The sequence below is a fragment of the Talpa occidentalis genome, unplaced genomic scaffold (assembly GCF_014898055.3).
Source record: "Talpa occidentalis isolate TD23 unplaced genomic scaffold, MPIMG_talOcc4v2.1 talOcc4.7, whole genome shotgun sequence".
Lineage (NCBI taxonomy): Eukaryota > Metazoa > Chordata > Mammalia > Eulipotyphla > Talpidae > Talpa > Talpa occidentalis.
The window spans coordinates 104,404,916-104,428,127 of NW_023605083.1; the positions used below are offsets into that span (position 1 = coordinate 104,404,916).

General features: G+C 38.4%; 1 non-coding gene across 1 annotated transcript; it reads right to left on the minus strand.

Annotated features, from left to right (window-relative positions):
- Window positions 1-15,890: 15,890 nt before the first annotated feature.
- On the minus strand, window positions 15,891-16,019 carry LOC119233160 (small nucleolar RNA SNORA3/SNORA45 family). The gene has a single exon (XR_005122311.1). It is a non-coding gene; the product is annotated as a small nucleolar RNA SNORA3/SNORA45 family (small nucleolar RNA).
- Window positions 16,020-23,212: the final 7,193 nt, after the last annotated feature.

Sequence of the window (23,212 nt, forward strand, 5' to 3'; positions counted from 1 at the left end):
AGAAATATAAAAAGAACCACTACAAAACCCAAAAACAGAATCTATGACTTCCACATTACTAAGAGACAGACCCACACATACACATATCCAAACATAAAACAGTTCTAAAACAGCAAGGACCAAATAGCAAAAGAGAGGAAAAAAAAGGATGCTTAGGTTATATAATACATTAAGACCAAATACATGTTACTTTGATATTACATAAGGTACTCTGATGCATAAATCTGTGTGTGTGTGTGTGTGTGTGTGTGTATAGTCAGAAGAGATATACTGAACCCAAGTAAGGAAAAAGAAAGAAGTTAATAGAAAAAGGACAAGATTAGGAAAGATATAGAAGGCCTTATCTGTAAAGACAATCAGGGGAATGCTAGGTGAGTTCTAGAGGTAAATTGTGAGACAAATTTAAACACTCTGAAAGAATAAGTGATTTCTAGGAAAATATAGAACACCCAAGTCCACCCATCTGGAAAACCAATTTTCATAGAGGAGAGGGAAAACGGATCCCTAAAAAAGGGATGAAGGCTGTGGACCCACACCTACTTTTGGGTTGCCTCTATGGGTACTTCCACAGACAAGATGGGCAAAAAAAAGAAGGTTTCTGACCTAATACCTAGAAGCAGCATTACTTACTTCCAGAAAATGAAGTCAGTACAGAAAAAAAAATTGTTAATATCATTATAAAAATTCTAACCAAAATATTAGCACTGAGAATAGAAGAAAACTTATTAAATAGAATGAGGACATACATCAAATACCAAAATTAATGAAACCACCAAAAAACTGACTTTGAAGCAATATAAAAAGAAGAAATATAAAAACCGAACCCCTTAGTTTTCAATACCGTCTGAGAAGCTATAATGAATATAACAAAAATGATGAGCTTACATGGACAGTGGAACATAAAGGGTAAGGCTACACAAAGCTCCAGGTAAAAATTACGAACTGAGTGAACTGGCTAAGCAAAAACGAAAATCAGTTGCTAAAAAGCAACTGCTAAAAGAAATGTGTGTACATTTATTTTTATTATGGAGATTGCTCTTTCCTGAAAACGTCATGAACCAACTTCTTGTTTCAATCTTTACTTCTGCAGCCTCCATACTTCTCTTTTTTCTTTGTTTTTAAGATTCATTTATTTATTTCTACAATAACTGGGGGATAGGCCAGAGGTGCAAAAGGGTGAGAGAATTCACTAGAGAGAGAGCGGGGAACAGAACAGGCAGACTGACCGAAAACACTGCTGAGGGGAGCAGTGGGCGAGACAGGAGAGGTCTCCCACCCCATGTGGGAATCTCTCTGGCTGGCCTGGAATCAAACACGCACAGCAGAGGCTGCGGACAGCCTCACAGCGCTGTGCTCAACCCGCTGTGCCACCAGGGACAGCCTCTAGGGCCTTGGTCTGTACTGGGCTTTGGTTTAAGAGAAATTTGTGACTGGTAGCATCTTCTATCCAGATGATTTAACTTTCTCCATATCACAACAAAGATGTTTTTCTTTTTTTATCATTCATGTGTTCACTGGAGTTGCATCTTTCATTTCCTTCAAGAACTTTCTTCTACAATCGCAACTAGATTAACTGTTAATGTAGGGACCTAACTTTCAATCTATCTTGGTTTTAAACATGTCTTCCTCACTAAGTTTAGTCATTTCTAGTTGTATATAAAATTATATGTATGTGTGTATTATGTATATGAAAATAAAGTGAACCAGTTAATATAGCAGATGAAAAAAACAGTCAACACCCAACAATATGTTGTTTCTCATAGGCACTCCTAACAAAGTTATATAAGAAATTTCACAAACATGTAGTAGAAAAATCCCAGAGACATAGTAGGGTTTGCAACCTTAATATCCGAAAAGCTTGGTCTCGAGGCAGAGGTTATGAGCCAAGGAGATAAAGGGCCAGGACAGAGTTTCACTCAATAACAAAGTCAGGTTTCCATAACTCCTCGGGGACAAGGGCTCAAGGACATTGGGCTCAAGGACATTGATCTAAATCAGAAAGAGAGTGAGCTGTTCAACTGTTAGCATACTTTTCATACAGAAACAAGTGAAAAGACAAAGATTCTGAACAAAATGTTTGTTTTCAACTACTGACATAATTTAACCACAGAAACCACAGAGAAAAACCACAATAAAGTAAAAATCTAAACCATAAAATCATTCTCTGAACCTGGTATGATATGAGTTGAAAGTAATCATAAAAAAAGAATGAAATTGTTCAGAATTTTTTTTACGTATATGTAATAGTTGAATTGGGGAAGAGGTCAAAATCTATGAAACAATTGTAAGGAAATTAAGAGATTAAATATTTTAAGATACACTAAAACTGTGCTCAAAAGAAAATTCTTAAAACATTTAGAAGGCCAATTGCTTCCCTACAAATGAGAGGTAAATAAAATTAAATATTAAATTCAAAACTTCAAAGAAACAGAAAGAAGTAAGTAGTCAGAGCAAAAGTTAAGAAATAATACACTTGACTTTGAACAATGAAGGGGTTAAGAGCACTGACACTCTCACAGTTAAAAATCAGCATAGAACTTTGGACCCCCCCCCCCCCCCCCCCCCCCCCCCCCCCCCCCGCCAAAACTTAACTACTAGTAGCCTGCTGTTGACCAGAAGCCTGGATTGATTAAGCCTAAAACTCATTAACACATAGTTTGTATGTTATATGTATTATTTACTATGTTCTTAGAATAAAGTAAACTAGAGGGAAAAAAATGTTAAGACAATCCTAAAGAAGAAATACATTTTTTAGTACTATACTGTATTTATCAACATCATAAATTTATCTTGCCTGTTCACAAAACAAAAAAATTTGTATAAGTGGACCTGTGCCCTTCAAACCCATTTTGCCCAAAGGTCAAATGTCTACTGAAAAAATAAATAAAACATTTTATGGATAAGACAAGTCCAAGCTCAATAGGCTCATCTGATAAACAAATTCTTTTAAAATCCAGAAAGCTTATTACTCACATGGTCAGTGAAAGCAAGGGTTGCCCAAGGGGCCAGCTCCCTGCTCCTGGCATAAATGACATGGCTTGGCCACTAAAGGACTCAGGTGACTGTAAGTGGCTGGCGGTACACCCTGTTCTGTTCCAGAAAACAGAACTCTGAATCTTAATAAACACTTTTAATACTAACAGATTAGAATATTACTGATTACTAACAAAAATTTCTAATTTAAGATGAAACATTTGTGTCATCTAACATAAATGTATAAACTACAGTCCACTTTCTTCATTCACACTTTTCTTAAAAACAACTGATAAATATATTTTTGAACATTTTTAGAACTCACTGTGCTATTACATTCATCTGTTTTTTTCTGTCTTAACATCAAAAGTATGAGCAAAGTCCTCCTTCCTGCCTCGTGGTGTCTGTTCTCTTAGTTCAATAGTTACATTAATATCTCTCTGTTTACTTTCTGTGGACAAATACCCATTACATCAAGACACTTTTCAGATTTTTCCTGTTCCTAGGATGATGGAAGGGAGTTTTTCTCTTCCTATTCCACAACTGTTTTGAAAAGATTAAAATGTCAAAGACCAAGGGGAACAAAATTCACTCAAAACAGCCTGGTTCAAAGTTCTCCATGTCTAAAACCACCACGTCTTCCAGTAGCCAATGAACAGAGATAGCTTAGCAACACTGCCTCTGTCAAGCTTTTATGCTACTTTCAGAAACCAACAATATATCTACTTAAAAATTGTTTGCTGTCAAGAAATTAAAATGTGTGACCATTCTGGTAATAATCGAGAGCAATTTTATTACAACTTATTGTAGTATTTATCCAGAAACCTATCGGTGTTATCATGTCTAAATAAATATACATAGGTATTTAGTATATTTTAGTAAGATGCTTCTTACAATAATAGGGATAGTAAGAATAATGACTTTTAAGGTAAATATACAAGTGAAAGACTAAATTGTCACAAACTCGAATTCCTGGAACTTCTCTGAACCACTCAAGGAGCTGATATTTTTCTCACACTTCATCAGTAGTATAAATATCCTGTCCCTGGTCTTGACCAACAGGATGAAGTGCAGAATGCAATTCCTCTGAACTGACTGGCCATGTCACAAAATGCACTATTGGGAGAGAGATTTGTCACAACTGAGCTTTCAAATACAAACATTCTCTTACGCATTAATGCTCATAATGACTATTAACCACAGGTTTTACCATGTGGTATGCAATAGATTTAACTATAAAACAGAATTAAACAACAAAATGTCATAAAAATAACGCAATAACTTTTTTTTTAATTTATTTATTTATTTATTTATACAAGCACTGAGTACAGTCAGATGTGCGGGGGTGGGGGGGTCGGTGAGAGGATTTACCAGAGACAGAGAGGGGAACAGAACAGGCAGACTGAGGAAACACACTGCTGAGGGGAGCAGCGGGCATGGCAGGAGAGGTCTGTGGGCCATGTGGGACCCTCACTGGCGGCCAGGGATATGGACCCCACACGGCAGAGGCCGCAGGCAGCTTCACAGCCCAGTGCTCAACCGCTGCACCACTGGGGAGGCCCAATAATGCAGTAACTTTAACCTGCCAAGAGAATCACCTAAAAAGACAAATCTGATGGTGTGTTTTCATTGACAGAAATATTTTGGGGCTTCCCATTGTCTTTTGCAATCATTCTAAAATTTGAAATATTTCTCTTGTCATTACTCCACAAACGCCCACGTCTGCCAGCCATTCTTCCTTTCTTTCTGTTCCTCCTGTGAATCATGCTGACAACTCAAGGGACTTCGTTAGTCATCTATTCTACAAGGATAACATATCTCATTGAGCCTTCCTAGCAGCCACACACAGTGTCAAGAGTCTCATCGTACAGGTGAGGAACTTGAAATGCCATTCCAGGACTCCACAGCTGGAAAATGGTATTGCCAGGTGTGAACACAGCTGCGGTGGAAGGATCGTCTTTGATATTTAAATCTTTCTTTTCATTTTACAAAACATAACAGCAAAACAAATTAATGAAACAGAAAAAAATTCTAAAATTAAATGACATGATTCTTTTCAAAAATATTTCTTACTAAGAAAGATTCAAAAACTTAAAATTACATGAGGACACATGCTTTTGGCATCCCCCAATCTCACAGCAAAACTAACCAGTAGGATGACATGCATCCCTTCCATTCCTTTCCATACATTCATCACATCCTTTACTAAGTTGAAACAACACAGAATTTATACTCAACATGACATCTATGTAAGGTGTGAGTGTGTGTGCGCCTAGGCTTGAATTCTGTATTGGTCTGAATTATTTATTTACTCTTATCCTGATTTTACAGTCTTATTTCTTTACTATTTTAGGATACATTGTGATAGCTCCTGAACAGTATTCTACTTATCTTTTCCCATCATTTATTTCACTAATCTTCTATATTTTCTCCTTCACGTGAGCTTTAAAATGAGCTTGTCATGGTTCCGTAAAAATGTTCTCAAAATTTTAATTATCATTATATTAAATTTCTTCATGTGGGAATAATTGCCAATTGAGCGTACCCTTCAGAAATGTGATCACTATCTGCAGGTATTTATATCTTTCTTATATCTTCAGATAAGCTGTTACTGATTTTTTCAGATAAACTGTTACATACTCAACTGGGTTGATGAACTTTTCTCCCAAACCATAGGTCAGCTTTATGCTATAGCACAGAATGTTTTCCTTAAAATGTCATTGCACTCACCCTTTAAACTGGACCTGGTACATTTGCAAAAGTTTTTGAAGTACCTTCACAATTTTCTTAAAATATCGTACTGCTTGAATTAACTTTAACCCTGCTATTTTCTGAAACCTGAAACCACTTCACCTAGATCTTCAAAGCCTTTGACCTAAGTCCCTTCAGTGGTCTCCTTGTGCCCTCTGAATCCCTGTGACTCCCTCCTCTGGTTAATTTCGGCATTTCGTTGACTTGCCCACCAGCCTCCTGGATTTGGCATGTGTTCTGCGTTCTAAGAATTAGGAGTTGAAAACTATTTGTTGACACTACAGAAGTTAGCTATGGAAATGTCTCAGATGGTTCCAAACATCCATCCTTCTTTGACACCTCCACTAGCAACCCATTCAGCCTTACTTGGGAGCAGGTGAGCCCACCTGTGAGAACTCCCTTTCCCCCTTTCAGAACTAGCCCTTAGTTCTCTTTGTAGGATCCAAGTCATAACCCTCTGTTCTTTCTGTGTTCCTTTCCATCTCACTACCCCCAGTGATTGCCTGGAGGATGGGGCAAAGCATCTGCCACTCCTCACACTGTTCCAGACCCCACACACAGCAAAATGGCTGTGATCAGCTAAGAAAAGTTGGAGTTTGTGAGGAAGCATAGCTGCAAGTCCAAGAGAGAAGGCCTGCAGACATAAATCCAGGAGGCTAATCATATGAAGGACAACAGTGGCTTCTATGTATCACAATAGGCTGGGCACCATTTATTGTGTATTAATGTCACTCTAATTCTCACACCAACCATACAGGGTGACATTCATACTAACTCCATTTTATGACTAAAAAAGCCAAAGCTCAAAAAGATTAAAGAAGTCTGCTAAGGCCACACAACTAGCAAGAAGTAGAACCAATATCCTACCATTTAGCAAAACTAATTTCTGACTTATTGACCCCAAATAAAGAGCCTAGATACTTAACAAGAAAAAAAATCAAGAAGAAATTCAATAACTGTCATTTACAGAACTTAACATTCCTACATGTCAGGAAGTGAGAGAAAGTGAGAATGTTAGCTATGTTGTAAACATCATAGGCAGACGGTGTATCTAGTGTTCCGTGGGTGTTTAAGCAATCACTGCTTTATGTCCATATCCGGTGATATCGAGCATATGGGAAACTACTTGCCTATCATTCCATAAAAAGCAATAAATATTTAGCAATTTTTCCACAAAAAATCTGTAGCTGGACTATCGTTCCAATAAATTTAACTGGTTTCTACTTGCAGCACAGGAAGACATTTCAAATTATATTTTCTGAACAAAAAAGTCATAAAAACAAAATCAGATGCCACCATACTGACATCATGCTGATCGTGGTCTGTTCTCAATAAAGACAGGAACACAGAAGGAGCGTGAGGCCAAGGGCTAGCAGGTGACCTCTGCCCATCCTTTCCTTTGGACCTTTGGGTTATCCCAGCCCACAGTTGATTCCCCTAACTCAGTGGAAAAATCAAGAACTCTGGCACTAATAGCCTATATTCAAACATCTGGTGGCACAACTTGCCTGAATACTTCCTGCATCTTTGAAAAGCAGAAATGATATTATTTTCCTCATGGATACACTGAAAGTTCAATATGGTAATGGATGTAAAATACTCAGCCTAGTGCTAGGTATACAGCAGGCACTCAATAATAGCAATATTGTAGGAGTGATAATAGCAATATTGTAGGAGTGATAATTTATTTCTAATAATCATTATTCAGGTAAGATTGAAATGAGAGCACTGTACACCACGAGCACTTGGATGGAGACTTTCACTCGAGAAAGGCACTGGGTTGCCAGCCAGGCAAGGGCAACCAAGGAAGGACACCCAATTCATTTCAATTTCATATTCAAAGGTGGGATTATCACCTGTTATTTCCATTCCTTAGAAAAGGGGATTGCTGCTTTACTAGCTCCCCAACCCTTTCATTCCACCCTGTCTGAATCTCTCCCCTCTTCAAGCTCATTTCTCCAGGCAACTTCTTCAGAAAGGATGATAGCTGTTGGCAGCCCCAGCTCTTCCATCTTAGGCTCACAGCCAGAAACAAACAAGCTTCCTTTCCCCCCAGTGCAGCTGGAGAGGTTCTGGGCATCCCACTATGGACCTTGAGTGGACTTCTCACCGTCCTCAGGGGTGAATGCTGTTACCAGGAGAAGGAAAAATAGAATGCAGAAAATGCAAAAGCAATAGATAAACTTCCAATACCTCCATGAAAACTGTAGCTAAATTTGGCACATTGCCATGTGTGTGAGTCTATAAACACCCTCAGAAGATATTTCCATAATTATAACCGTAAATTTAAATAGCTATCTGCCAGGTTTAGAAAGACTACCATGTCAGTTTCCTTAAGAAGATATTTTTCTCTTGAGAAAGCAGTACAATATTTGAGAAAAGGAAAAGAAATAATAAGAAATGTGTGAAATGACATTGAATAAAAATAGATTTATAAAGATAATTCAATAGAAGTGTTTTCACTGCTTGTAATTTGTAAGATGCCTAACAATTCACCTCACAGGTTTTTGGTTTTTTTTTTTTTTTTTTTTTTTTTGGTAAAATTTTATGTCCAGCTGAGAATACATCACTCCAAGATTAGCTTAGGTGAAGTTCTCACCAAGATAAAATTGACTTCCGTTCCTACAGGGAGATGTTGATGAGCCCTTTTCCATAATTCCATCAAATAATAGCAGCATGAGAACCACGCTGAGTAAACAATGATTTTCTGCTCGTCCCCCTAGGGCCTGACAGGGTATAGCAAGTACCTGGGGCAGGAGGCAGCACTCAGGAGACACTAATTAATAGTGACAGCCATGAAGGTGACTTTTTCCCCCAAAATCTATTTGAAGGCACAAAAAGGAACCAGGAATTCAAAAAAGAAAAGTCTCAGGAATGACTTTTAAATGGTAATGTAAGGGCCTCCCTGGTGGTGCAAGGGGTTAAGACACAACACTGTGAAGCTGTCCACAGCCACTGTAGCACGAGTTCGATCCCCGGCCAGGATGCTGACCCACATGGCACAGCAGACCTCCCCTGTCATGCCCGCTGCTCCCCTCAGCAGTGTGTTTCAGTAGACTTGCCTGGTCTGTTCCCCACTCTGTCTCTGGTGAATCCCCTCACCCCCACATCTCTGGCCTGTGCCAGAGTTCTTGTGTGCATAAACAAACAAATCCTTAAAAATAAATAAATAAATAAATGGTAATGTAGTGAGGTGTTAGGAAAGCTCGCATCTTCACATTTAGCTATTTAAAATTTGTCATTGATAATGTTGCATTTTTCTCATTTCTACCCAAGCAACAAAATAAGTTTTTTGTCTTTTTTACTGAGGGAATGTTGATTCACAACATAATACCTGCTTCAGAGACACAGGTTCACTCCTCTGCAGATTACAATACCACATGTCCCAGCAGAAGCTCCCAGTTCTCCATCCAAAACAAACTTTCATGCTAGGGAAGCTCAGAGTCAAGCAGACAACATAACAAGCAACCAGAGACTGCCCTAAAAGTACGGTTTGCAAGAATTTTAGCATTGTAAACCCTTTCAAGGAAGTTCATGCAGAATAATCATGGCACATTTTTGTGATTTTTAGAATACAACATTTTGAACTTATTTAAAAAAAATTTTTTTTTTAAGCGCATGTGTTTGGTTTATTCTACTCACCAATATCACTGATATTCTTTTTGTAAAAAAGATTTATTTATTTATGCATACAAGAACTGGGGCACAGGCCAGAGGAACAAGGGTGAGAGGATTCACCAGAGACAGAGTAGGGAGCAGAACAGGCAGATCTACTGAAATACACTGCTGAGGGGAGCAGCAGGTGAGACAGGAGAGGTCTGCTGCGCCATGTGGGTAGCTCCCTGGCTGGCCAGCGAACAGAGGCTGCGGATAGCTTCATAGTGCTGAGACTTAACCCTTTGTGCCACCAGGGAGGCTCCTTTCATTGGTGTTCTTGTGGTTCTTATTTCCCATGGTGGCTTCTCTCCTTACAAAACACTCAATTTTAGCCAAAAGGCCCAGAAGCACTGTTCCTCTCATTACCCTAGTAACTGTGATCTCACTTCCCAATGGGCAGGAGAGCTTGGACCAGAGCAGGGAGAGCATTGCCAGCTCATGTGGGCAGTACAGGTGGTCAATCTTATTATGCCCTGGGAAGAAGACTCATGTTGGGCAGGTTGTGGGAGGGCCTACCCTGAGTAGAGGGGATGGAGGCCACCATGACCCCAGGCTGCTCTGGGCAGGGCAGAAATGCCTCTCTCCAATGTAAAGGACAGTTGTTTGGATATCCCTGTTTCAGTTATGTTTTGAAGGATACTTAAATTTACTACTCAATAATGAAAAAATCAATATCACAATCTTTTGGTCTATTTAGCACTCCCATTGCTCACTTGATTTTAAAAACTGTCATCCACATGGAGCATCAAACATTTGTCAAGAGAAGGTCTGTACTTCCTGGGAGAAGCAGTGACCAGTCTCTAGCTTTGAGGACCTCAGAATATTTCTTCTCGATTCCATTCATTGGCTTCATTATGTTAGCAGACATACTGAGGGGCACCTGAAGTCCCCACATTGGCAAGCTCTAAATGGGTTCTGCCATCCACAACATAAAGACAAATTATGCACTTACTGTGTGAGACTTTTTTTTTTTTTTAGTGTGTGAGACCTTTAATAAAAAAGACCTTTAATAGAATTAGTGTGCATAGAAAGTGAAGAAAGGATATAGTTTACCAATAAAACACACAAAGTTGCCCATCCCCTCATGGGTAGCTGCCCAGCCAAAAAGAGTTGGCCCAAAGTGGGGCTGCTGAGGCCTGAAATCTTGCCATAAGCCTAAGGCATCTTCTGGGGTAGAATAATAAGAAAGGGGCAGAAGGCACCAGGCAAGTCTGAAAGGAAAAGAGCAAAATCAAAGTACAAATCAAGAGAACAGCTGCCATTGCCAGCCTCCCCACTGGTCTCTCCCTTACATCTCTTTCACGTGTGTCTTCATGTTTCTCCACCACATCTTCCAAGTCCCTGGTGCAAATCCAAGGCCAAGAAGCAGGTGTCTGACTCTCCACTCACATATCTCTACTCATGTTCATATGTCTCTCCAATCCACACATCTCCTCCGCGTCTTCTCTCCAGCACCCCCTCAGTTTCTCCTCATGACTCAGCTCCATGCCTTCTTAGGTGGGGCAGGGAACCGGGAACCTCCCCCTTTTATGGAGATTACTCTCAGTAACAATTCCTCTCTGTAACAATAACATTTTGTATTCTGCCTTCATCAGCTGGTTCCTTTATTAGCAAAGATGCCAAAAGATCAAAAGTATGTTTTTACAAGACATAGTTACTCACCTGTATTTTCCTTGGGAGAGAATAGAAGAAAGGCCTTTTGAGAAATCCCAACATTTGTGAAATATCTTCCATGCCTACTCTCCTCATAGTTAGATTTGATAATTTCTAAGCATTTCTGGGGAAACTATTGAAAGATGCTGGATGAAAGCTGAAGTCTCCCAATCTTTCTGGTTCCCTAGTTCTGCACACCACTGATGCTTAGAGAAGCTTTGTTTTCTCCTGGTATTTCTGTGAATGTGAACTCAATGAAGTTGTGTTTCACAGAATTAGCAATATGAAAGATACAATGTCACACATGAACTGTAAGGGCCTTCCATGTGGTAGAGCTGGCGTGTATGAAGAGCAGGTGACACTTGCAGTATCAGAGAGTAAAATGACTTAGTAGGTTTAAAGGTGAATTTGAGAGGGCCCTGAGTACACAACACAATGTAATCCATCTTGGATGTAAAGAATAAACTGAAAAGAGTGATGAGCAATGAACAGAGAGGACTATTCCCTGAAGAATTGTTGTGGTATTTTCTGCTGAGATGATTGGGGGCATCCCAACAGGGAATTTGCTATGATAACTTCTAATTATCAAAACAAAATGTATTTTAGAATAAAATTGTTTTGAGGATTTAATCATTTATAAGATTTTAATGCCAAGAAATAATTTGATTGACTTTTAAAAAATCTGAATTAACTCATACCTAGAAACAGTCTGTTGTTTTGGCCTCAGTAATGCTGACAGCTGGTGATCATTGAGAATACTGTGATTCCCAAATATTTTGATATATGGACTCCATTCTAAAATGAAAAAAATAATAATTGAAAAAATCTATGAATTCAGTAAGATATTAATGAGGACATGTCATTTCTAAAAAGAAGGGGGGGACAAATATGTAAAAAAAATACATATAGTCTGCAAACAATGCTTCCTAAGATTTCATGTACATAAATGGATAGTTAATCATTTTTCTGAGGTTCCCCAGGGTTTTCTGGATCATATATTGGGAGTTATTTCTGTGGATATTGTTCCCAGCAAACAAAATAAAAAAGGATGGCTTCATGTATGCATCTTTCAGTTCAACTTTCAGCATATTTAGAAACAAATGGTAATTACTTGGCATTAGGTTTACACAGTATCTGATCTATGTATCAGGTTTATACAGGGGAGAATTTTAACATTGTCTTCAATGGAAGCTGACAAAGAAAAACCCAGAAAAAAAACAATTTGTTCTTGGCACATGAACTCATAGATGTGCTAGAGACTGGTGAGCTGTTCATCACACCTGCTTCCCCACTGAGCCCACAGCTAGTATATTCTTGTCCTTGCTTTGCAGTTAGAGGTGGCCATGTGGCTGTGTTCTAGCAAATAGACTGTGAGTAGAGGTGGTGTGTGCTCTTTCCGGATCCACCATGCTACAGCTTGCCAGACATGATGATTCTCCAAGCTGTTTCCCCCTCTAAGTGACTAGAATGGAGACATCATGGAGTGTGACCTTGAAAATGACTCACTGAAAATGATAGAGACACAGTGGGAGCAGTCTGGGTGCCTGCGGGTCGTTTGCAGGGCACCTATGTGCCAATCAAGACTACCAATTTGGAAATCATGTGAGTTTACAAAAGGTTTTTAGAGTATGTGAGCCATTATATATTTTGAATTTTAAGTTTGTAACCTTAACTAATGCACCATGTGATAAATATTGAATTACTCTTAACAATTACTGGTAAATCTAATGTATTTATGATTCTGCCGGATGGACTAAAAAATGGAAAATAGAACCTAATTTCTGCATATCTTCTGTATAAAATTTGTACATTCTCTAGGTACTATTATTGTATCTTCTATGTGAGGTATAATGTGCAGATCTTTTATGTATTTTAGCTCATGCGTTTTTAATATTTTTTATTTTTTATTGAGGTAACACTGGTTTCCAACACTATATATTATTTGAGGTACACAGTCAGACTCTTCAGATTCTTGCTACCACATTGTTCCCACCAACAAAGCACCCATAATCCTCTACCACAGTTCAGTCAGCAGAGCTGTGCTCTTTCTAAAAGCTCTTGGGAGATCCCACTTAGTGCTTTTTTCCATCGTTCTTTTTTGGATATCAGTGGAGGCGAACTGGATGGCATGGACTTCTACTTCCACCTTGAGATAACAATAGGGTGGTACCATTCCCCCTTCCACTCCTGAAATGCTGTAGAGAAAATCAACTAAATTATGTTTATACAAGATCTGAGGCATCCAGGAGGGAAGGGGGAGAGAGTGAGAGGGGAGGAAATTAGAAGGGGAAGAAAACAATGGACAATGATTAAGGCTTCCAGAAGGGAGATGTGGTGGCGTGGGAGCAAAGGGGAGAAGGGGACTCAATGGAGAATTACTGGGGCTCTGGTGGTAGTTGAAATCACATACATTTGTACTGGTATAAACTTCTACCTAGTGATATAAACCAACGTTGCCTCAATAAATATAACTTAAAAAAAATAAGTAAAAGCTGTCACTACCCATAAGGAAATAAAGAAATGTGATGTCTGCATCATAAACAAGTTTCAGCGAGCACTTCTGAACATACTTAACACCAAGGAATAAAGGAGTCCCAGCAAAGTAATAGAAGTTATAAAGAAAACTCAATGGGCAATTATAGAATTAAAAAAAATACAATAACACAATAATCAAGATAAAACACTGAAGGGATAGATTTGGCAGTAGAAGAGAAAACAGAAAAGAATGAGTAGATTTGAAGGTAGAACAGCTGAATTAAACAATTTCAGCAATAGAGAAAAAATTGAAAAATATGTAAATAGAGTCTCAGCAGACTGTGGGGCATCAAAAACATTCGACTACTGTTCTCAGAGTTCTGGAAGGAGAGGGAAAAGAGGCTGACAGAAGTACTCCAGGGAAAGGGGAGGTTCCAGATTCCCCACCCAGGGCAGGGTGGAACTGGGCAGAGGAGACTGCGGCAGGAAGGATGGGGAGCAAGAAAGAAACTTGGAGGAGGCACATGGAGCAGAGCAGCGTGAAGAAGCTTTGCTTGCTTCTCTGCCTTGAACTTGTACCAGGGACTTGGGGGACATGGAAGGAGACACTTGAGTCAGATGTGGGTGAGAGAGACCAGTGGGGATTTGGCAATGGCAGCTTTTATCTTGATTTTCATTTTGCTCCTTCTGCCAGGTATGCTGGGTCCCTCTTCCCTTTTCTATGAGTCCCCCCAGAAAGTGCCTTAGACTTGTGCCAAGCTTTTGTTCTTCAGTGGCCCTGCTTTGGACCAACTCTGTTTGGCTGGGCATTCACCCATGAGGGAGGGTAACTTTGGGTGATTGATTTGGAAACTATATTCTCTATTTTTTCCCTTCTCTTTTCTTTATTACACACTAATTGTATTAAACTTCCTTTCCACTGAAGGTCTTCTGCACTAGAGTATGTTTTGTCTTGATGCGGCAGATGGTAGAACCCATTTCAAGCAGGCATGTTTGGGGGTTCTGGGGTGCCCCTCCCTGACCAGTAACACTCCAAGAAATATTGCTATAGCTCTGTCTGAAATGGACTGATCCAGCAGGCAGGATGTTAGTAAGGACATAGCTGAACTCAACAAAGCCATTAATCAACTGAATATAATTGACATCTTCAGACTACTTCAGAGTACATGTTCTTTTCAAGGTCATATGGAGTATTTACTTAGCTAGACCATAGTCTGGACCATAAAGCCCTTCTAAACAAATTCAAAAAAATAAGTATCATACAATATCTGTTTTCAAACCACAATAGAATTAAATTAGAAATCAATAGCAGAAAGATAAATTACAGGATGGGAGAAAGGGAATGAGAAAATGAGAAAGACAACCAGAATCTATTCATATAGCAGCACAGCCACATAGATTAGTAATTTCAGTATTTAGAGGACTTATTGATTTGTATTTTGCTTCAAAGAAATCTACGAAATATCCCATATGAGAGAATTTCCACGAGGTACCCTGGGATGTCTGTGCTACTGCATTTTATAATATTCTGTGGTTATAGTAGAAGGATAAGAAAATCACATTGAAATTTATGATTTATTTCTGTAAAGCACATTCTGATGGATTCTGTGAATCTATCAGGATACTGGCAAGGAGCATATGACATTTGAATTGGGTGAAAGCACAGCACCTGCTGGGTGCTGTTACTCCTGTGAACCCTGAAAGATGAGGTGAGAAGCCATCACTAGAACCCAGAATGCTGTGTGGAAGGATTGCCTTGTCATTCTTCAAAAGACTTGTCTCTGCAGAGAGGAAAGGGCTCCCACCCTCCTTTTGCTCCTTTCTCTCACCTTTTGCTTGACTCCATAGACCAAGTCCAGTTGGAGGCCCTGGGGACACAGGAAACAATTAGAAGGAGCTGCAGGGACAAAGGAAAGACTTCTAGCTGGTTTCTCACTTTTTCAGTCCTCTACAACTGAGGCCAGTCTCTGCTGTTCACTTTTAGCTGCAAGACCTTGAGGCATTTACTTAACCTACCTGAATCATCATTTTCTCCTATGGAAATGGGAGTGAGAATTCATCTCATGAATTTATCCTGATTCCTGCATGATGCCTGGGATACACTTTGTTCTTAATAAATATGAATTGTTATTTGTATTACAATGCTAATTTTTTACCACCCTTTTGTATTTATAATTACAATTTATAAAGGTTGACAAGAGCATCTGTTGAGCACAGTCTGCATGTGCTGCAATGCAGGTCTTAAGATTCTGCTTCATATAGAAGAATCAGGAAAATTAAAGGCACAGTTTGGATGCTCAATACTAAAATATAATTGAAAGACTCAACCTATGTACCTATACATTCATATTCTCTTAAATATGAGAAATATTTTTTTTTTATCATGCCACCAACTTGGTGACTGACTGTACTATAAGGGCCACAGTCAGTGAACAAGATCAGCAGTTATTCTTCAAGGACTCTGACCACTAAGGCAATAGGTGACACCCAAGAGTGACTCTGGCCTCCATACCAATATGAGAACAATTTCTGTCTCCTTGCCTCACCCTGTTTGACAATGAAAAAAAGATTTGCAAATATTCAAGTTTCTTATAAATCATAACTTTCATTTCCTGTCTATGCACAAATCTATGAAGATTCATAGAAGCTCACAAAAAATAAGAAGAGGCATTTGACATCCATTTAGGACCTGGCAGTTTATTGCCTTTAAAGTGTTTTCTATAGATTATCTCTTCAGTGCAGTTTTGACACTCATGCACCTGGCTCCAGCATTCACAGGAATTTAATCCTGAGATGAGGATCTATTCCAGAAATGGTCTTGTCACAAGTCTTGAAGATTTTGCTAAGAGACAGGATGTTTTAAGATGCTGAAATGAGATTCTTGTTGCTTTAGGAACTGTGAATACAGCAATCATCAAGTATCAAGTGATAGGATTTTTCTAGATGTGATGGCTAGCATGTGCTAGCTGCTTGTTCTGTTGGCTAACGAAGCAGATAATAATTAAAAAATGGAGAGTCTGACAAGTTTCCTGTGGGAATTGAGAGCTAAGCCAGTAGCATACTGTTGCCAAGGAATATATTTTGTTCAATGAAGGCTCTTAGGTTGGATGATGGAGCTACCAAGTATGCATCCTAACTTTAAGATCCTCAGAATGATTATTTGCCTTGCTCATTTCATTCTGAAAAAAAAAAAAATATGCACTTTACTGTGATTCAGACTGGCATTCATGAAGGCTCACTGCATAAACAGAAGAACGAATAGTGTTTAACGTAGAATACAAATGAGGTTGCTGTCCCAAAAACTTCTGGAAAATAAAATAACCATCTTAAAGACTGCACATTTGAAAATACTTCTCAGCTACATCATTATGATCTACAAATAAAATCGTGAAAAATTAGTCTTAATGGATGACCGACACTTTTGATCATAAACTGTAATGTTGCTGTTGTTTGAGGGGGATGGGAAAGCTGTTGGGCTTGTAGATTCATGAAACAAGCAAAGGCAATGGTCTTCAAGGCAGTGCAGCCTGATGAGTGTGCAACGTGAACACAATGAGTGTGAGTATACAATGTTATAGCCACATGGGGAGACCAGGGAGTGGAGTGACAAGAACAGGAATCACCAGGCAGACTGATGATGCAGTGAGAATGCAGAAAAGAATCCAGAATGGATCCAATTCAGGGAGTAGAAGCTGAAGCTGGGGTAGAGGCGTAGGTGAGTGGGTCTGTATTATACCATCAAAGCTCGATATGGAGACAAATGTCCTACTGTGAGCAATCATGAGAAGCTACATCTTAAACCGCGGAAAAAACTTTTTTTTAAAGATTTATTTATGTATGCATACAAGAACTGGGGTACAGGCCAGAGGCATGGGGAGGCGGGGTGAGAGGATTCACCAGAGAGAGAGTGGGGAGTAGAACAGGCAGATCTACTGAAATACACTGCTGAGGGGAGCAGTGGGCAAGACAGGAGAGGTCTGCTGTGCCATGTGGGTCATCTCCCTGGCTGGGAATCAAACTCGTGCTCCAGTGGCTGCGGACAGCTTCATAGTGCTGCATCTTAACCCCTTTAATCACCAGGGAGGCCCCTAAACCTCGGAACTCATTTTAAAGGACCTAAAATAAAGGTGATTGAATCTGATAGGCAGAAAGAGATTTCATTATGCAGTGAATGCCAAGGTAAGCACATTTTATAAACATAACCCAATAGGTGTTTTTTAACAAGAGCCAAGAAAACACAGAATAAAATAATGTTTACTCATCACTAGATCGATACTAGGTATTAAGATCTTCACATGAATGATCCTGTTTGATTCTCAGACACATACATCAAATGTTCACTCATTCTCTGCCATTATTATTATCAATTATTATTTCTACTTTTTCTTTTAACAGTACCTGAGTTACAGAGAGGTAAAAATCAAGATGGTGTTTTGAAAAGAGGATAATTTAAGACCAGAAAACAGGAAAGGGCCCAAGGCACTAGCTCTGGATTTTGGCATTGGACTCAGCCAATTTCTGTTAACAGCCATGAGGGAAATCTTCTGTAAATGTCAGCTCAGCTAGGAAAATTTATTTTTGCTCTGCAGCGTGATCTTGCTGACTCTGCTTTCAATTTCTAGAGCTTTTCATGCGTGTGGTTTGCCCAAAGTACAGCAGTCTTGACCTGAGGCTCTGACTCATTTAAATATATCTGTCATATACAAAGTTTGTACATGTACTGGGGAGATATTTTCTGTTACTTGCATGAAAAAGAAAATGCACATTTGCTCTTATGTGATAGAAAAATGGGTTGAAGGGGTTGAAGAGTCTCTTCTTTCTCTTTGTCATATTGTACTTCTACCAGCTTTCCTGTACAATGAAACTACTTTCCTTATAATTTATGTTCAGAACATGGCTTCTGCTATACTGTGTAACAGTAAAGGGAAGTAATAATAGTACTATCTTGAAGGATAAGCCTATCTTTAAACAATCTGGTTTTTATCTTTGTAAAAAATTTAACAAATGCAAAAATTATACAAAATTAATCCTAGAAGTTGCCCCAAAACAGAGTGTGCTGCAAACATAACTTTACATATGGCCCCATGGCTAACAAATTTAAAATGAGAGCAAGTTCCCTTTGAAAGAGTCATGCTTTGGGGGCCTCCCTTGTGGCACAGGGGTTAAAGTCTCAGCACTATCAAGCTGTTGCCAGCCACTGAAGAATGAGTTTGATGTCTGGCTAGGGAGCTAACCCACATGGTGCAGCAGACCACTCTTGTCTCCCGCTGTTCCCCTCAGCAGTGCATTTCAGTAGATCTGCCTGTTCTGCTCCCCACTCTGTCTCTGCTGAATCCTCTCACCAACCCCCGCACCTCTAGCCTACACCCCAGTTCTTGTATGCATTAATAAATAAAACAATTCTTTTTTTTTTTTTTGAAAAAAAAAAGAGAGTCATGCTTTAAGTGATAAGTAGAGATCAGACATCTGGACTTGTTGGGTGACCCATTTCAGCTCTTAGATGTAAAGGAACACTGCTTTCCTTCATGATGACTTTGTTGAATAGCCAAATAATAGATACATAATTTTTAAAACCATTATGAACAGTAAGATGCAGTAAGCTTTGATGAAATGGGTAATTTTCTCAGAAAACATAAAATGACAATATTGTTATAGGATAATTTAAAAAAAAAATTTGTAAAGGCCAATCACTTTTAATGAAATTGAGTTTTCTTAGAGACCTCCCAAACTCCAGGTCCTGGAAGTGGACAGATGAGTGTTAGCCTTTAGAAATAAAACAGGTAACCCCTCTTACATGCAAATTGTTCCAGAGAAGAGAAAGTTGCCCCAATAATTTTATGACTCCAGTCTAACTAGATAAGGTAATTTGGTGAAAAATTGAGTCTAACTTCTGTGATTTTCCCTGAAAGACTTCAATCAAGTTGACCTCAGAAGCATTTCTGTGTACAGATTAATAAAAACCTTACAGTAATGGGAAGACTTTGATGCAAATGTTTTGAAAATATTTCTCCAAAATGGACATTATGGCATTTTATACAGATAGAGGTGAACACCAAAGACCCTGAAACCTTTGCCTTGAATACATTAAGGATACAATAGTAGATCATTGGGTGAATGTTTTTTCTTGTCATATTCATGATCATTCTGTGTTACAATGAAACTTAATCCTGGTAATTATTTTAGTCACCCTGTGACATTCTAATTTGTTTAGTCTGAAAGGTTCACTGGTAAAAGACTCTACTTGTATGTACTTATTAGAAACTACATTTACTTATTTGATTTATTAGAAAATCAAAGATTGGTCATCTATTGATACTTCTTAATATGCATCCCAGCACACTGATGATTTTCACCCTAAAATATTAATAACTTTATCTTATAATCTCACTGTTCCATAAGTGGATTGGATTTCCTATGTAGTTAAAACAGTGATAATGACCAGGTAGAGAAAATGAGATAAATCACCAGTTCCCAAGATGTGACTGAGATTCTAGGGGTTGCCAGATATTTTTTCAGAGAATTCATTAGGCCCACACTATTTTCATAATAATGTAAAAGTGTCATTTGCTTTTTTCACTCTGTTGATATTTGTCATGATGATGCAAGCAAAGTGGAGTAAAGCAATAGAACCTAGAACAAATCAAGCATTGACACCAAACTCCATGTGTGGTCAACACATTTAACGCTGCCAGGTAATCACAACAAAATCCATGCAAGTTTTTAAGAATGTCTTTGAGGAAATAGCAAAGAGTATCAATTTTATTAAAACTCAACCAGTAGGTACACATCTTTCACATTGTTTGTGATAAAAATTGGAAAGACTGAGTGCCTGTTGCACACTGGAGACTGAGAGCCTTCTGAAGAAAATCTCTGGTGTGAGTATTTGAGTTTATGAGCTGAGATAGTCACTTTTTTTTTTTTCACGAAATGCCATCTGTACTTGATAGAACACCTGAAAGATAAACTATGGTTATCACACTTAGAGTTTGGCAGATATTTTCTAAAAAATGAACAGGGCCTCCCCAGAGGCGCAGTGGGTTGAGCGCTGCACTGTGAAGCTGTCTACGGCCTCTGCAGTGCAGGTTCGATCCTGGCCGGCTAGCGAGAATCCCACAAGGTGAGGCAGACCTCTCCTGTCTCGTCTGCTGCTCCCCTCAGCAGTGTATTTCGGTCATCGGCCTGTTCTGTTCCCTGCTCTGTCTCTGGGGAATCCTCTCATCCTCCCGTGTATCTGGCCTGTACCCTAGCTCTTGTATAAAAATAAATAAATCTTAAAATAAAATAAAATAAAAAAAGAACAAAGTGAGTGTAGGAAATAACTGACATTTGTTGCCAATTGTAAGATTTAAGCTTTCAAATGAAAATTAGAAGATTGCAATTGTGACAGTTTCTCAATACTTAAAGACTTCCCTAATGATGGGGGGGGGGTGAGATGTTAATGAATGTAACTTTTGATATTACAGAATTAAACATGTCAACCTTTAGAAGATCTGCATTAGTGAGTAAAACAGTATTTCTTAAGTTGCCAATATGTAATGTTACAATATAAAACAGACAAAGCACAAGACAGACCACTAGATGTTAATAAAATAAATTAGGAAAGCTGATTGATGGTTTCAGATTCCACAACGAAACTAATCTTTAAGAAGAGGTTTGAGCCTCCCCGGTGGCGCAGCGGATTGAGTGCAACGCTATGAAGCTGTCCGCAGCCTCTGCAGTGCGGGTTCAGTTTCCAGCTGGCCAGGATGATTCCCAGATGGCATGGCAGACCTCTCCTGTCTTGCCCACTGCTCCCCTCAGCAGTGTTTTTGGTCTGTCTGCCTGTCCTGCTCCCCACTCTGTCTTTGTTGGGTCCTCTCACTCTCCCTCGCCTCTGGCCTGTGCCCCAGCTCTTGTATAAAAATAAATAAATCTAAAGAAAAAAACTTTTAAATAAATAAATCTTTTTTAAAAACTTATTAAAAAAAAGAAGAGGTTTGAACCTATAAATCCCAGAGAAGACTCAAAGATGTAAACTTACTTTACCTCAATAAATATAATATTGGGGGAACATGTTGGAATTTAAAAAAAAAAAATCATGTGATATATTTCTTTAACAAAAAAAAAAAAACACTATTTAGTTTTCTTAGTCTACTAAAGAAGAATAGCCACAATTCATTGGCAAACCTATTGGAATATTCTCCCTTTTCCCAGCTGTATATCTGAGACCAGGATTTCATATACTTCAAATAAAGCTATAGATTGTCAAAATTTTATGTGAGAATCCAACTGTCTTTTATTAAGTCTAACATTAGAGAGTTTGCAAAAATGAAAAACAATACCCCTTACTCTTCTCACTAAATTTTTCAGAAAATCATTATCTTTCACAAAAATATACATTAGCACTGAACATATTTTTATTATCACTTCAAAATAATATTTTTAAATTTCTCAATTTTAATTTCTAATATGGTAACTATCAATAGATACAAAACTTCAATAAAAAGAAGTAATTTGGACTCCTCAATGATTTTAAGAGTTTAAAGCTTTCTAGATACCAGATAGCTTGAGCTCCTTAAGCTAGTTATACACTTAATAATAGGCTGTGTATTTGAAACAGAATAATAATGAAAACACGCAACAAATGGAACACAGTTTTAAAATTCATCTGTATTCAGAATAATACATTTTATAAGGTTATATTTATTTAAGGATCAATATCAAATATACTGGACTGTATGCCTATTAAACTGAATGAAAAATAAAAAAGGATTAAGAAAAAGGAATTAAGAACACTGAACATTTATAGTCATTTTAGGAGACTGCAAACACATATACAGTTATATAAGTATACATCAGCTTAATGAAAAACATAAGGTAATAAAGAAATAGAGCTTTTATTTTCCAGTTTAGAGTGGTCAACCCTGGATAAATTAACCTTTATCTGGACTTTATAGAAGTTATAGTCATTATATTAAACCAATTCAAGCTCAGATAAGTGCCTTTCTAAATGCCCTAGCCGTGGCAACATCAACTACACATCTGAAGCCGCTTCTCCCTCCCGGGATGTGCTCCCACCCATGTGTGGGCCCCCCATGAGCAACCTCGGTACTTCATCTTCCCTTAGTTTATTACAACACAGTGTTAAACGCACTGGTGCCACTGAAAACAGTTCATGGGCTGAATAAACTGGTGTGACTCAAGAAGTCCTTAATCTTGAACTGTAATATAAATGGAAAAGTAAAATTTGATACATAAAACTCTAAAACATATTGAGCAAATAAAACAAACAACATAATGCCAATGATTTAAAAAAAAATCTTTTGTATGCATCTGCAGAAGGGATCACTGAATTTTCACAACTTGTTCTGATAGCTTTGCTAATGGAGTCAATAAGAAATGAATTAAATATTAAACTTTTTAACAAAAAAGGGTGGATTTTTGAGAAGAACCAATAAATATTTTTCTTTCCATATGAGCTCTACCTCTAAAACAACAGAACAAGCGGATGGAACACCAAACGATCTCTGTATTACTAGTTTATTGGGGTAGGAGGACCCCTCTGCTTAGACCAGTGAGTGTATTGCATCCCCAATGGAAAGTTCTAGTCAGCAGGAACTTTCTTGCCCCATTAGAGGAGAAAGTCCCCAACCAACTATTTTTGACAGATTAGCTCCAACTAAGTGAGAAGCTTGGAATATGGCTTCCAAATGGTCTCCTCTAA